The following is a 13,071-nucleotide window of genomic DNA, read 5'->3' on the forward strand; positions in this document are numbered from 1 at the left end:
AGTAAATGACTCAGTTGGATTGTTTGGAATTAATCAAGTGAACAAAGAAGGACCACAGAGCAGCACACATTCATTCATATGCTTTCTTGCACTCTTGTTGTTCAAAAACAGCTTTGATTGTAAATGTGTAATTAGTTCAATGATTCATCTGTAATATCCCAAATTCATCTGTTTTTAGATTCTGACATTCTACATCTCATTTTAATCTGACCCCCTCAGTGCTGCTCCCCAGCTCTCCAGATGCGGAAACAGAATGAAAGCAGGTTTCCCGAAGTGAAAGCCCCCAGATTGGAACCTCAGGGAGACAGAGCCGGGCCTTCGAGAAAGGGCCACCACTCTGGCCTTTCCTCTCCAGGGTCCCTCACCAGCCCAGGGCAGGGGCTCTTTGACTCAGACCACCTTGCCACTGTCCCCTCAAGTGTCATGTGTGGGGCAGCTAAAGGACAGGGAGCCTGTGCTGCTGCTTCTGCTCTTGGTTTCCAGATGCATTGCTCACCCTCTGCAGCTCTTCAACATCTTCCAGGCAATGGCCAGCGTGTCCCCAGACCTAGGTTTCAGCCTCCGAGGTGTCGCCTGCTAAGTCCAGCTCTGGGAGAGCAATTAGCAGGGCCAGCCCTGTGGGGGCTGGCAGAGTAGGTTCGTCCTGTCCTTTGTGGGGATGCCTGTGACACCTTTGCAGAGTGGGGCCCTCTGGCTGGTTGCTGGCTGAACCTCTTCCTGCTTCCCCAGGCAACAAAGCACCCTCCAGCACCTCCACCCCACTGCAGTGGAAGAGGGTGCCCACAGACCTGCACCAGGTAACTGGGGCAAACTCTGGTCTTCCAAAAAAATAGATTTTTAAAAAAATAATTTAAGGTTTTTGATATTTTTTAAATTTTATTGGAGAATATTGGGGAACAGTATGTTTCTCCAGAGCCCATCAGCTCCAAGTCACTGTCCTTCAATCTAGTCGTGGAGGGCGCAGCTCGGCTCCAAGTCCAGTCGCAGTTTTCAATCTTAGTTGCAGGGGGCACAGCCCACCATCTCATGAGGGAATTGAACCAGCAACCTTGTTGTTGAGAGCTCGCGCTCTAACCAACTGAGCCATCCGGCTGCCCCCCCCCCCCAAAAAAAATAGATTTGCGAGAATGCAAGTATCTGGGTACGAAGCTGGTCCATCCAGCTTCTCCTGAAATCAGGGACTGGACGCCTGTCCTGTTCATGTGGAGAGAGAATGGGCTTCAGAGCTCTGTAGACCCGTGTTCCCTAACCCCTCTTCAGCAGTTTGGGGAACGCTAGTGCTGAGCACACTGGCTGGGCTCAGTGAGTGCCATTTCCTGCCACTGTGGTGGTCACTGACCCCAGCAGGGGGAGCCCTGGAGGCTGAAGGAGGCCCTCTTCAGCCAGCGTCCTCAGTGCCCAGCGTCCAGGCTGACCTCCCAGGCTCTGGCCTGAGGGCAGGAGTCAGCGGTTGCCCAGAGTAGCCTTCGGCAGGTCAAGAGCGCCCTCTGGTGTTCCAAGGCCTGAACTGCAGCCGGTGGGAAACTGGACATTCATTCAGAGGCATCCATGTGGTTCGTTCAACAAATACTTGTGTTCTCACTATGTATGAGGGACTTTGGCATTTGGGACACAATCACAAGAAATATGCCCAAGGGCCCTACCTCCGTGGAGGCTGTGGTTGAGTGGGACAGAGAATCAAAATTCATGGGACCCCCGACCTTGGTATGCACAATGGTCAGTGTCCGGAAGATACAAGTTGCTGCAAACACCTGTAACCCGGCCCCAGCCTGCTGGGGTCAGAGAAGGAAGAGAGGTGTGAGCGGAGGTCAGAAGGCTGGGTAGGTGCTGACAAGTTGGGAGCTTAAGGGGGAATGTCCAGACAGAGGGCGCAGAGAGAGGGTGCACCCAAGACAGGCCAGGCTGGCAAGGGAACAGGAGACGGAGGGTGGGGAACGACAGCGATGGCCCTGTAACAGCCAGCCTCACTGAACCAGTTGGCTGCCTCCCCAGGGGCCACAAGGTGGAGAGAATCAGTGACATCCGACTTGGGAAGAGCAGGACTTAAACAAAAACTTTGCAAATCCGTCAGACTATCTAGGAAGGAGTTCCCCGTCACTGGAGGTGTGCGAGTTAGGGTTGCACACCCACCTGTCAGGAAGGGCATCTAGGGAGAGATTGGCCCCAGTGGGTCATCTCCCATGCAAGGTGAGGGATCATTCCAGCAACAGGACCTCCCTCTTTGGGGCTGTTCAGACCCACACTTAGTGGGACCATTGACACAAGCCTAGCTTGGGGGCCTGGAGAGTGGGCACTTCACAGACTCATGAACACCCTCAGAACTGGGCCTACGGTAGGCACTGGAGCCTTGGGGACAGTCACTGTAGGAGCGGAGGTGGCAGGAAGACAGCAATGGGTCGGTAAGAGAAACTGTGGTGAGGTGAGGGAGAGTTGAGGAAGGCTTCTCAGAGAAGACGTGAAGGAGGCATGTGGGAGACAGAGGAGGGGCTCTGAGTGCCAGGCCAAAGGGCGCTGCGACTCTGTCCAAGGGCAGCGGGTGAGGGTGTCTCACAGCGGGTGGTGAGGCAGGAAGCCTTCAGGACTCAGGCATGAGATGCAAGTTGTGTCCTAAGCCAAGCTGGCCATGCCTGGCCTCTGCAAGCATCACGTCCCTCATCTGAGAAATGGGGATAATAATGGTGCTGTCTGGCAGGGCTACGCTCAGGCTCGGCAACATCCAGATGAGAAGGCAAAGGAGTGTGTCTTTTGGCTTCACCCTGTTTTCTGGACTCTCACCCCTGAACTGACCCTGCGCATTCCAGCGCATGACACTGAATCAACTCCCTGGGTGCCATGCTCTGGGTTGGGCACTGTTACCTACGGGAAGCCATTCCACCTACACCACACCCACTCTCCAGAGGAAGAAACAGGCTCCAGGGAAGTTGTGCAGCTCACTGAGAGGTCTGCAGGGCAGGGATACAACAATCAGGAAGTCCCTGCATCTTCGAAGTGCAGAAGGATGGCGTGCGGGGGCAGAGGCAGGGAGGCTGGTGGAGGCTGGTCCAGGACCTAGGCAGCGGCGGGTGGAGGACTGAGAGGAGTCCACAGTTTAGAGGAACGGTTCAGAGCTGGAACTGCAGGCTCACGCGCTCATTGACGCCTTACAGAGGCCAGCCACGTGAGGAAATAGGCGAAGCTGGCTGGGTGCGGGAGAAGGTAGGGAAAGGTGGGGCCTGGGCTGAACTGGGGGGCACACGCTCTATCTACAGGGGGTGCCACAGTTCATTCCATGCGGGTCAATCATTACATCTCCCAATATTTCAAGAGAGGGTAGAAATCCAAATTGTACATGAAATCTGTGGATCCTTAAAGGTTCCAATCAATTTATTACCAGTGGATGATAATTGTGTTGTCTGTGGAAACCAAGGAGGACCCACCCACAGCAGCCCAGGGGGAGCTTTCGGAGGCTAGACAATCAAACCTGAGGGAGGCCAGGAGGGCCCCACAGACCAGGGCTGGGGCAGGAGGACAGAGCAGCCGTGTGGCTACCTGCAGAGTAGCCACAGCCTCAGTATCTGCTGCAAGCTGTCCTGGTCACCCTGTCCCCTGGTGTCCTAGTAATGTAAGGGCTCAGTCGCACCTTTTTTTTTTTTCTTCTTCCATCTCCCCCCGCCCCCCCCCACTCCGGTTCAAGCCGTTGTTTCTCAGTCTAGTTGTGTAGGACCCAGCTCCCTGGCCCATGCTTGTGTTATGAGCCTTGCGCACCCCCCATCTGAGGCAGTGAGTCGGCCACTCACAGCAGCTCTCGCCGGCTGCAGCCCACTCACGCAGCCCAGCTCCAGGGAGAGCCATTGTTCACAATCTTAGCTGTAGAGGGGGCAACTCACTGGCCCATGTGGGAATCGAACCAGCAACCTCGGTGTTAGGAGCACAGCGCTCTAACCACCGGAGCCACCAGGCTGGCCCCTTAGTCGCACCTTCTGAGCCGTGCTGTCCCCGGCAGGTTGCCTCCTGTCTCCATCATGTAGTTCAAGCCACATGGGAACTGTCTCCCCTCTGGCCAGCTGGTGCTCCACCCTGCTGGATCTCCAGCCAGCAGATGCTGCCACCAAAAGGATTCCCTGGCCTGTCTGCTACCCTCGCCTTCCACCGGACCATCCCCATGTGCCTGAGCTGGAGACACCGGTCCTGAGGAGGCTCAGGTGGACACAACCTGAATCACTGGCCCGTCTTCCATCCTCCCACACCGAGTGGGAGTCAGGCCCATTACCCCCTCCACCCCACCCAGGAACAATTTTTCCTAATACCTGACAGGGTAATTATGGAACAGGCAAATGTGTAATTTAAGCAGGTATTTGGGGATTGGTTCAAAGGTATAGCACCACCTCTTCTAGCCATGATGTGTAACGTGGACATATGTGTAATTGCTTCCAGCGCATGCAGCAGAGTCACCGAGCATGCTGTCTCCCCAAAATAGAAGCCAGCTGGCTTCCCTGCCTCTCAGAACTATAGAGCTGAAGGGACGTGGAGTCTAGGCCGAGGGTTACAAACCCAGATGCCCCAACAGAGCTGGCAGGTCACCTCAATGGGGCAGCGGGCCAGCTGTGAGGCAGTAGGAAGGGGCAGAACCTGTGCCCGTGGACTGGTGCCCGGCTAAGGGAGCACTTGGCCTGGCAGGTATTACCAGGCACAGGTGCCCCAGGGTGTAAGGTCTTCCAAGTTTACGAGAAAGTCCAAAGTCCGGATGTTTATGTGAAATGTCATAATTTGTAAATGTTGCAACTAATTAGGTTAGGTTTGTTTTTTGGGATTTTTTGTTTTTAATTGCATGGACCAAACCAAGCCTGGCTCCAGGCCCAGCCCTTCACTGTACAGGCAAGGACAAGGGGGGCGGCAGCGTGTGAGGCCAAAGAGCAAATGGAGGACAGGTCCCTGGCCTTGGCAGTCTCTTAGGACCCCACCCAGGTAAAGCCCAGCACTGCCCACCCCGCGTGTGGTGAGCTGGGGTGCAATGGGGGACTGCAGAGACCACTCTACATGGTGTCGCAGACCCTGGGAAGGGATTTCCTGGGAGGCACTGTGTGCCGGGCCGTACACCCAGGCACCAATTGCAGCCAGACTGGACCTAAGAAGGGAGGTCCTTTCTTCCCTTTCCTGAGGGCAGAATTCAAGTCTGGGAAATTGCTACGCCCAGACTGTCTTGCTGTGGCCCGTGTGTGTGCAAACAGCCTGGACTGAGAAATCAGGACCACATGGGGCTGGCCTGCCCAAGGGGCTGCCACCCACCCCCTCGCACACTGGACAGCCCTAATGAGGGAGCCTTCACGCAGGAATGTGCACGTCCCGGCTCAGACCCCAGGCCCCAACAGCCTTGTAATTTGATGAATTGTCAACATCTGGGCCGTAATTACTGGGCCCTGGACTGATAATCCCAGTAAGCCCCCTCATCCAGGGGCCCTGTCCCGGTGCATTTCGAGGGCTCCATTCCCTGACAGGAGCCATCAGCTTTAATTACAACCAGAAAGCAAGACAGTCATCCAGCTCCGGCTAGTCTGAGCATTCACTGCCGTCTGCATTTAAACACAGCCAGCTCACTGATTTAGTTCAGCCCCACAGATACTGTTGCTGATGGATCTGGAGGCCTGAGCCGTCTCGTGAGGCATGCAGTCAGCACAAACCCCCTGCTGCAGGACACACACACACACACACCGTTCTTGTCACACACCAGGCTTCACAACCTAAGGGACATTGGGAAGCTCCGGGGATGGAGCCAGCATACCCCACGTCCCAAACTGATTTCACCAGGAAAGCTCCCCTCTTTTACCACCTTGTTAATTGTTCTCAAAAGATGGCTCTGTGGAACACTCCTCAGGAAATACTCCACCATGTGAGGGAGGAAGTGAGCTGACCCATGAAGGCCCAGCCCGGCATCCCCCTGCCAGCCACTCGGAAGGCCACACTAAGGTCACTCACTTCCTAGCGCTGCTCCACCGCAGGACAAATGCAGACCCCAATTTGGTGTCAGCTTGCCTGGATGGTCTTTTGTCCCAGATTGGCCTGAGAGGAGGAGACGAAGGAGACTGACTGGGACCCATGGGAGTTGTCATTGAGAGAAGAGTGTCATGACCATCTTACAGATGAGCAAATTGAGGCTCGAGGATACTCCGGTCCGTGAGCGAGGCAGGGCCTTAGTCAGCACATGGGGCCTCTGCTGCCTGGCCTGCTCATGCACAGCCCACGGCCTTATTTGCTTCTCACATCCGGAAACATCCTGGGGCTCAGCTGATCTGCGGGAAAGAGTGATTTAAAGCAGAACCAGGCTTGGGAACAGCTGTAAAGTTTCGGCGTTGAAAACCTCTGGTGAATTCCCCAGCTTTGATCAGGCAGAGGAGGGAGCCGGGCACAGCGCTGTGACATCTGACCCTCAGCGTCACCCCTTCTGTGGAAGCTGAGGTCCAGAAGGGCTCTGACCCCAGGCAAGGCCCAAGCCTGCCTGCATTCCACAGGCTGCCCTGAGTGCCTTTTCTTCCTGTTACACTTGTGAGAGGAGCAGGAGACAGCTGGTGTGGGCACCCCATAGTCTGGGGCAGGGGAGGGCTGCCGGATGGATTAGGACCCCCGCCACCAAGGGCGGCCTGCATCCCAGCTGAGGCTCTGCTCCTCCACACTCCGGGCTTCCCAGAGCTGCCCCGTTCTGTTCAGAACCAGCTTTTCATCTGCTGGAATACAGCCTAGACCCTGCCCCGTCTTGGTCCAGCCTGAACCCATGTGTGTGCCTGGCTCTTCTCCGGGGTGCTTCTCCTCCTTTCAGAGCACCCAGAGCCAGGCTTAGGTCTCCCTCTAGCCCATGGAAATGCCTTCTTCATAGATGGTCCACACAGCATTCAGTTGTTTTCCTAAGGCTCAGCTAAGCCCTGAGATGAGGGTCCCAGGAGGCTGGGAACGTTGCCCTTCCTGAGACCACAAGCAGGATGATATCTCGGACAAAGCTTGCAGGAAAGAAACCTATTTCATAGGGTATAACCCAGTGTTTCTCACACTTACTTTACCATGGAATCCCCTTCCCCGGGCCAGCCTGTCAACACTCTGCAGGGCAGTGTTCCATGGGACACCAGTTAGGGAAAGGCAGCATGTGGGGTAGATGTGGGCAGGGCCCTAGGCAGGCGTGACAGGACCATGCCACCATGCCAGGAGGCCCATCTGACTCCAAAGGCAAGCTGTCTCCTTCCTCTACCCCATGCCTCCCTGAGACCCCTCTTCAGTGACTCCCAGTGACTCCCCGCAGCCTCTCCAAGGGCTCCTCCAGCCATGGAGGGGCCGAACCAGGACACATGCTCAGTGCCTGACTGGGGGCAGGGGCTCTGGGCACCAGACCAGGAGGTCTAAACATCATCCTTCGAAGTGAGGCTCCCCAGAGGGGCCCAGGCAGGAGAAGAGTGTGGTCAGATTTGCACTCTAGAAAGTTCCCCAGGGCAGTGGGTGGGAGAGACTATAGCTGTTGGTCAGGGAAGGGTGATGGAAGTGATGCCTGGAATTTCACAGTGTGGTGGGCCTTCCTAGAGCCCCTGGTGAGGAGGGCTGACTGTGATGGGCCTTGCAGGGCGAAATACCACATTGCCCTGCAACCTGAAGGCAGGTGGACCCACAGATATGTACTGTTCAGCCCCGACAGGGCTTTAAAAATAAGAAAGGCAGGGGCTCTGCTCTGCATGCATTTCCTGAAGGGTCACAGACACTGGTACCAGCGCTGCCATCTGGAGAGGAGCAGGGAGGACAGAAGGAGGTCTGCAGTGTCCTGTCCCCTCCTGCACAGTGTGCCCGTTTCACTCAGTGCATGTAACACCTTTCCGGCAGAACCCACACACACGGGTCAGCAAGGCAGGGAGGCTGTCTCCCTGTCACAGATAATGAGGCCCAGGGTCACCAGCTGGCATGTGGTAAAGCCAGGATTTGACCCCAGGTGTGTCAGAATCCAGAGCCTGCCTCCTCCAACTGCTCCTCCTGCCTCCTAGAGCTTGGCCATAGGGTCTTCCTCCAAAAGGAAGGGGACCGAGCTCCCTGGCAGATAGGCTGCGTGGATGCTGCTTCTCCCTGGGGAGCCTCCCTGAAGAGGGGCCTTTTGAGCTGGGCCTTAAAGAATAGGTAGGAGTTCTGTAGGTGGAGGTGGGACACTGCAGTGGAGGGGAGCCAGGAAAGCACAGCTCGGGTCAAGGAAACAGGCTGATGCGTGACAGTACGTGGAGCCTCAAGGTCCACAGATGTACCGTGAGGCCACGGGAGCAGCTCTTTCCAAATCTAAGGCTGGTGGGAGCCCGCGGGGACAGCAGAGTTCAGGAGGAAACTGGAGTGAAGCCAGGGCAGGAACAGCCGTGCTGAGGACAATGGGTGTTACTTTCTCAAAGAGATTGCCTGGCTCTCCCAGGGTCACACAGCAAGCGTGTCCATCTGACCCAGCACTCTCTCTGGCAGAAGGTCAGGGTGAAAGAGGGTCCAGATAGCTCTGCCCGGGGAGAGTCTACTCAATAGGGGAAACAGACTCAGCAGGAATCCCAGAAGGAAGGCAAGGCCTGTGAGGCTCTGCCCCAAGGTCTCCTAGGACGGCCATCTGTCACCCCCGCTAACTTGGGCTGCAGGAGAGGGAGCACCACATGGAGAGTAGGGCTGATTTCAGCCCCTGGACAACCCACTGGCCCTGCTCCTTCGTCTGCGAGATGGGGCCATGGTGCCTGCCTCCCAGGGCTGCAGTGAAGGCAGACTCCGTGAGGCACTGGCAGGGCACAGCCAAGTCCAAGGTGAGGAACGTGCCCTGGAGAGTCTCCCCCTCTGTGGTCCCCAGCGGCAGGGTGCTCTCTTTGTGTCCTGTTCTGCTCTGTGTCCTACACTTTATCGGGGCACCTTGAACTCTTCATGCCATCCAGGCCCTGAAGCCAGTTCCTGTCCCCAGCTACTGGTGACTTAGCTGTGGGGCCACTGTGTCCTCCCTCCTGGCACAGAAATAGGAAAGAGTCTTATTTAGTTCTGAGCTGCACCTTAGTCTCTTTTTTATTTCGGGCTGCATTAGGGTGTGTGTGTGTTTTAATCCATGCGGCTGTATAGAGGGGCGAATTTTGCACCGCATTTAGTCTCAGTTCAGCAGAGACACGGGCACACCCAGGGTCTGGGTACAGAGTCGTGGTGGCAGCCACACTGGGCAAGGAGGCTGGGGGCTCCTGGCAGGGGAGCTCCAGTGGACAGTGGGACGGAGCAGGGAAGGTCTGAACAGCGTCATGCAAGGACCGACTAGAGGAGAGGGAGGGTGGCTGGACGCCAGGCGAGGCCACGGCAAGGGCTTGAGTGCAGAGTGTTCACAGACCTGAAGCACCGTCCAGCTCCAGCCCCAGTTTGTTACTGGCTACCTGGCTTTAGGCAAAGTCGACCCCTTGCTGGGCCTCAGTTTCCTGCTGTGTAAGACAAGATGGCAACACGTCCCTCAGAGGGCTGCTGTGGTGATTAAGACCGAGTGTGGGACTACAAAGAGCCCCCAAAAGAGCCTCAGGATGGGCCTGGGTCCCATGTGTGTTGTGGCAGCTTGAAGGCCAAGCCTGAGGGAGAGGCCCAGGGTAGAGACACCCAAGGGCATGGCCCTGAGGAGGCCTAGCAGGGCCGCAGCGTGGGGGCTGGGGGAAAGGTGAGGCCCAATTTTATCAGACTGCTGAAGGGAGAAGTCATCGGGCATGTGAAGCCAGGAGTCAGAACAGCCAGGTGCCTCCAAGAGACCAGCCCTCTAGGCCAACTCCTGGTGAGCCTCAGATGACAGGGACCGGGATTGCAGCTGTGGCTGGGGCTACCAGGAGCCCCCAAGACCTGGACCCCTAAGACTTTGGAATGAGCCACTCCCCCTCTCCTAGGACCCCAGCTGCCCCCAGGCCATCATCCTGACATCTAACCCCCACCCACCCACCCACACACACACACACAGCAGGGATGCTGGTGGCTGGAAGCACTTATGAGGCCAATTTTCAGAACTGCCCTGGTTTCCTGCCTGGAGCAAGACCCTGACAGGAGCACGGCGAAGGCTGGCCACTCTCACTGCACCTGGCGAATTAGCAGATGAGCTGTCTCCGCTCAGGGTGGTGTGGAAGTGAGCCGGGGAAACTGGTCATTTACCACTGGACCCAGCAGGAAAGGTCGCCAACTCCCAGGCTGTGCCAGATCCAAGGAAGGGGAGACCAGTTCTGCAGGGGCCAGGAAAGTCTTCCTGGAACAGAACGTCCCCAAGGATGAGTCGCTCTCACCAGGTACAGGAGACAGGAAGGGCATCGCAACAGAGGGAGCAGCTCAAGCAAAGGCATGAAGATGGAAAAGAGGGCAGAGAGCTTGGGGAGACCAGGGGTGCAGGCGACCGAATGGCAGAGGCTGGCGTGCCCACAGGGGACCCCAAGCTGGGCAGGGAGGGCAGCCACAGAGTGGCAGCACTGGGGGTGATGGGGCAGACCAGGGGTGGGGGCTGATGCTAAGTCTGAGCTGCCCCTCTGCTCACTAGCTCCTTGCACGCTCCCTCCTCCCCTCCTTTGCTGGGTTGTTCTCTCTGCCCACAGTGGCCCACACGCACGCACACACTTGCTATGTCCAAATCCCCAAGTGTTACTTTCTCAAGGTGGCACTCCCTAATCTTTTCCAGTGCCCCCCAGAGCTGACCTTGCCCGCTCTCTGCTTGGAACTGGCAGAACCCCTGCCCACCGCTCACTCTCCACGCTGTATTGTGCACATTTGCATATGGTTCACCTTTCCTCGGTGTGACTCGGGGCACACTGGTCAGCACACGCTTCATGCCAGGTCTCATCCAAGCACTGGGGACGTCAGGGTCAGACCCGTTCCTGGATCAACTGGAGGACCCATGTAGGCCACATGTTGACAATACATTTATCACATGGTACAATTAGAATACAATTAGCATATGTGCTTGGCACAAGGACAGACAGCCCAACTGGGAAGTGGAGAAGCCTGGGGGGCTTCATGGAAGAGGAGGTAACTGAGCTGAAGATGGGCAATGTCTGCAAAGGCTCCGGGAACGGAGCTGCCTAGAACGTTTGGTGACGTAGGTGGGGGGATGAGGGGACAGTGGCAGGAGGAGGATGGGTTCAGCAGAGAGCAGATGGACAGGTCTGCAACACTACCTCTCCTCGTTGGATTCCTCTACACCCCACACAGCTTTGTTAGTTGGGTGGAGGGGGCGCAGTGAGGCCACTGTACTGTGGTCACTGTCCCCCTGCAGACAGCACAGAGCTCCTAGGCCCCCTGAGATGCCCCGGTTCTCAGGACTCACCCTTGTGTTTTTTGGCTTCCTTCAGCCTTGACGTTTGCCTGCAAAGGCCACAGCAATGCGGGGAGTTGAAAGAGCCTTCCGATGCTTCAGTTATATCTCAGGCCACTTGGGCTGCTGTGACAAAGTGCCACAGACTGGGTGGCTTACAAACAACAGAAATTTATTTCTCACAGTTCTGGAGTCTGGCAGTTTGAGATCAGGGCCAGCAAGGTCAGGTTCTGGTGGGGGCCCTCTTCCAGGCTGCAGACGGCCGACTTTTCCTTGTGTCCTCACGTGGCAGAAGGGAGTTCTCTGGGGCTCCTTTATAAGGGCACTAATCCCATTCACGGGGCCCCACCCTCATGTTCTCATCACCTCCCGAAGGCCCATCTCCTAATACATCACCTTAGGGGTTAGAGCTCAACATACGAATTTGGGTGGGGGATACAAACATTCAGTCCATAAGAAATTACAAGTAACAGAAACTCAATTCAAGCTGGCTTGAGAGGGGAAAATGTACTCGCAGACAGAGAGTGCAGGGTGGTCTCAGCTTCAGGCCCTCCGCCCTATCTCTCTGTTTCTCAGCTCTGCTTTCCTCTCTTTTACCTTGTTCTCAAGCCACATTCTGCCCCAGGAGCTCCAGGCTTAGCCCTATTACCCGGAAGCACCACCGTTCAAAGGCCTAGGCATGACACTCATTCCTGGCCAGTCACCCCAGCTGAGGGAATGCAGTCACATGCCCAAGCCCCATGGGTGTAGGTGGGGGTGTTTTGGGAGAAGAAACGGGGCTCTGTTGTCAGAGGAGGGGATTCTGGGCAGCAAATAACACCCAGATGCCCCCACCCTGAATTTGCATGAAATAAACCCAGGCCACAGGCTCAGGACAGGCTTTGTTTCTTGTCACTCAGCAGTGTCTCTGGGTCATAACACAGAGGAAATGCCTTTGCCGTGTGTAATCTCTCTCTCTCTCTCTCTCTCTCTCTCTCTCTCTCTCTCTCTCTCTCTCTTTCTCTCTCTCTCTCTTTTTCTCTCTTGTTTTCCAGGGACCACTGGGTCTGGATGGCAAGCCCGTAAGTGATGAGAGGGCAATTCTAAGTGGTCCTGGGATGGGCATGCCACTGTGGGGTTGGGAGTGACCATGGGGCACTGAAGGGAAGGGGCCACTGAGAACCTGACTCAGCTCAAAGAGAAGTCATTTGGGCATCAGACTTGAGTTCAAATCCAGGTCCATGACCTACTGACTGTGCAACCTTAGAGAGGCCTCTTCACTTCCCAAACCTGAGGCTTCTCATCTGTCAAAAAGGCATATTAGCCCTTAGCACAGTGATGCTGGGGATGTGGAGAGCTGTGGACAGCACTGTCCCTGGCTTCTAGTCAGTCCCCAAAATGTGCAAGCCCCTCCCAGCAGACCCCAGGCTCAGAGCATGTCCCATACAGTCTCAATACTTCTGTGGTGGGCATCGGGCAGAGGAGTTCTCAACATCTGGGCCAGGAATCTGTGACCCATGGGCATCCTCAGCAGAATAAGATGCCCAGGGAGATGGCATCATTAAATAAATAATTGGATGGAGATGGCTGGATGGGAGGGAAGGAAGGAGAGGAAAGACAGGTGAATGAATAGATGGGCAGGTGGATGATGGATGGGTAGGCAGGTGAAAGGAAGAACAAATGGACAGATGGACGGATGGCTGATCGATAGATGAATGGAAGGAAGGAGGGATGGCTAGCTGAGTGGCTAGATGAATAGATCAATAGTTAGACAGATGGATGGACCAATGGATTGATGAATGGTTGGACAGATGGATGGA

The 13,071-nt window shown here is 56.0% G+C and overlaps 1 protein-coding gene across 5 annotated transcripts in view; it reads left to right on the forward strand.

Moving 5' to 3' along the window:
* Positions 1–13,071, forward strand: part of COL23A1 (collagen type XXIII alpha 1 chain) — an 86,376-nt gene that overhangs the window by 49,669 nt on the left and 23,636 nt on the right. For all 5 annotated transcript variants that reach the window (XM_081035825.1, XM_081035824.1, XM_081035828.1 and 2 more), the window contains one exon: positions 12,307–12,333. The gene's annotated coding sequence lies outside the window, so the exon portion shown is untranslated. The remainder of the gene's footprint in view (positions 1–12,306; positions 12,334–13,071) is intronic.

This window comes from Rhinolophus hipposideros (assembly GCF_964194185.1).
Source record: "Rhinolophus hipposideros genome assembly, chromosome: 23".
Classification (NCBI taxonomy): Eukaryota; Metazoa; Chordata; class Mammalia; order Chiroptera; family Rhinolophidae; genus Rhinolophus; species Rhinolophus hipposideros.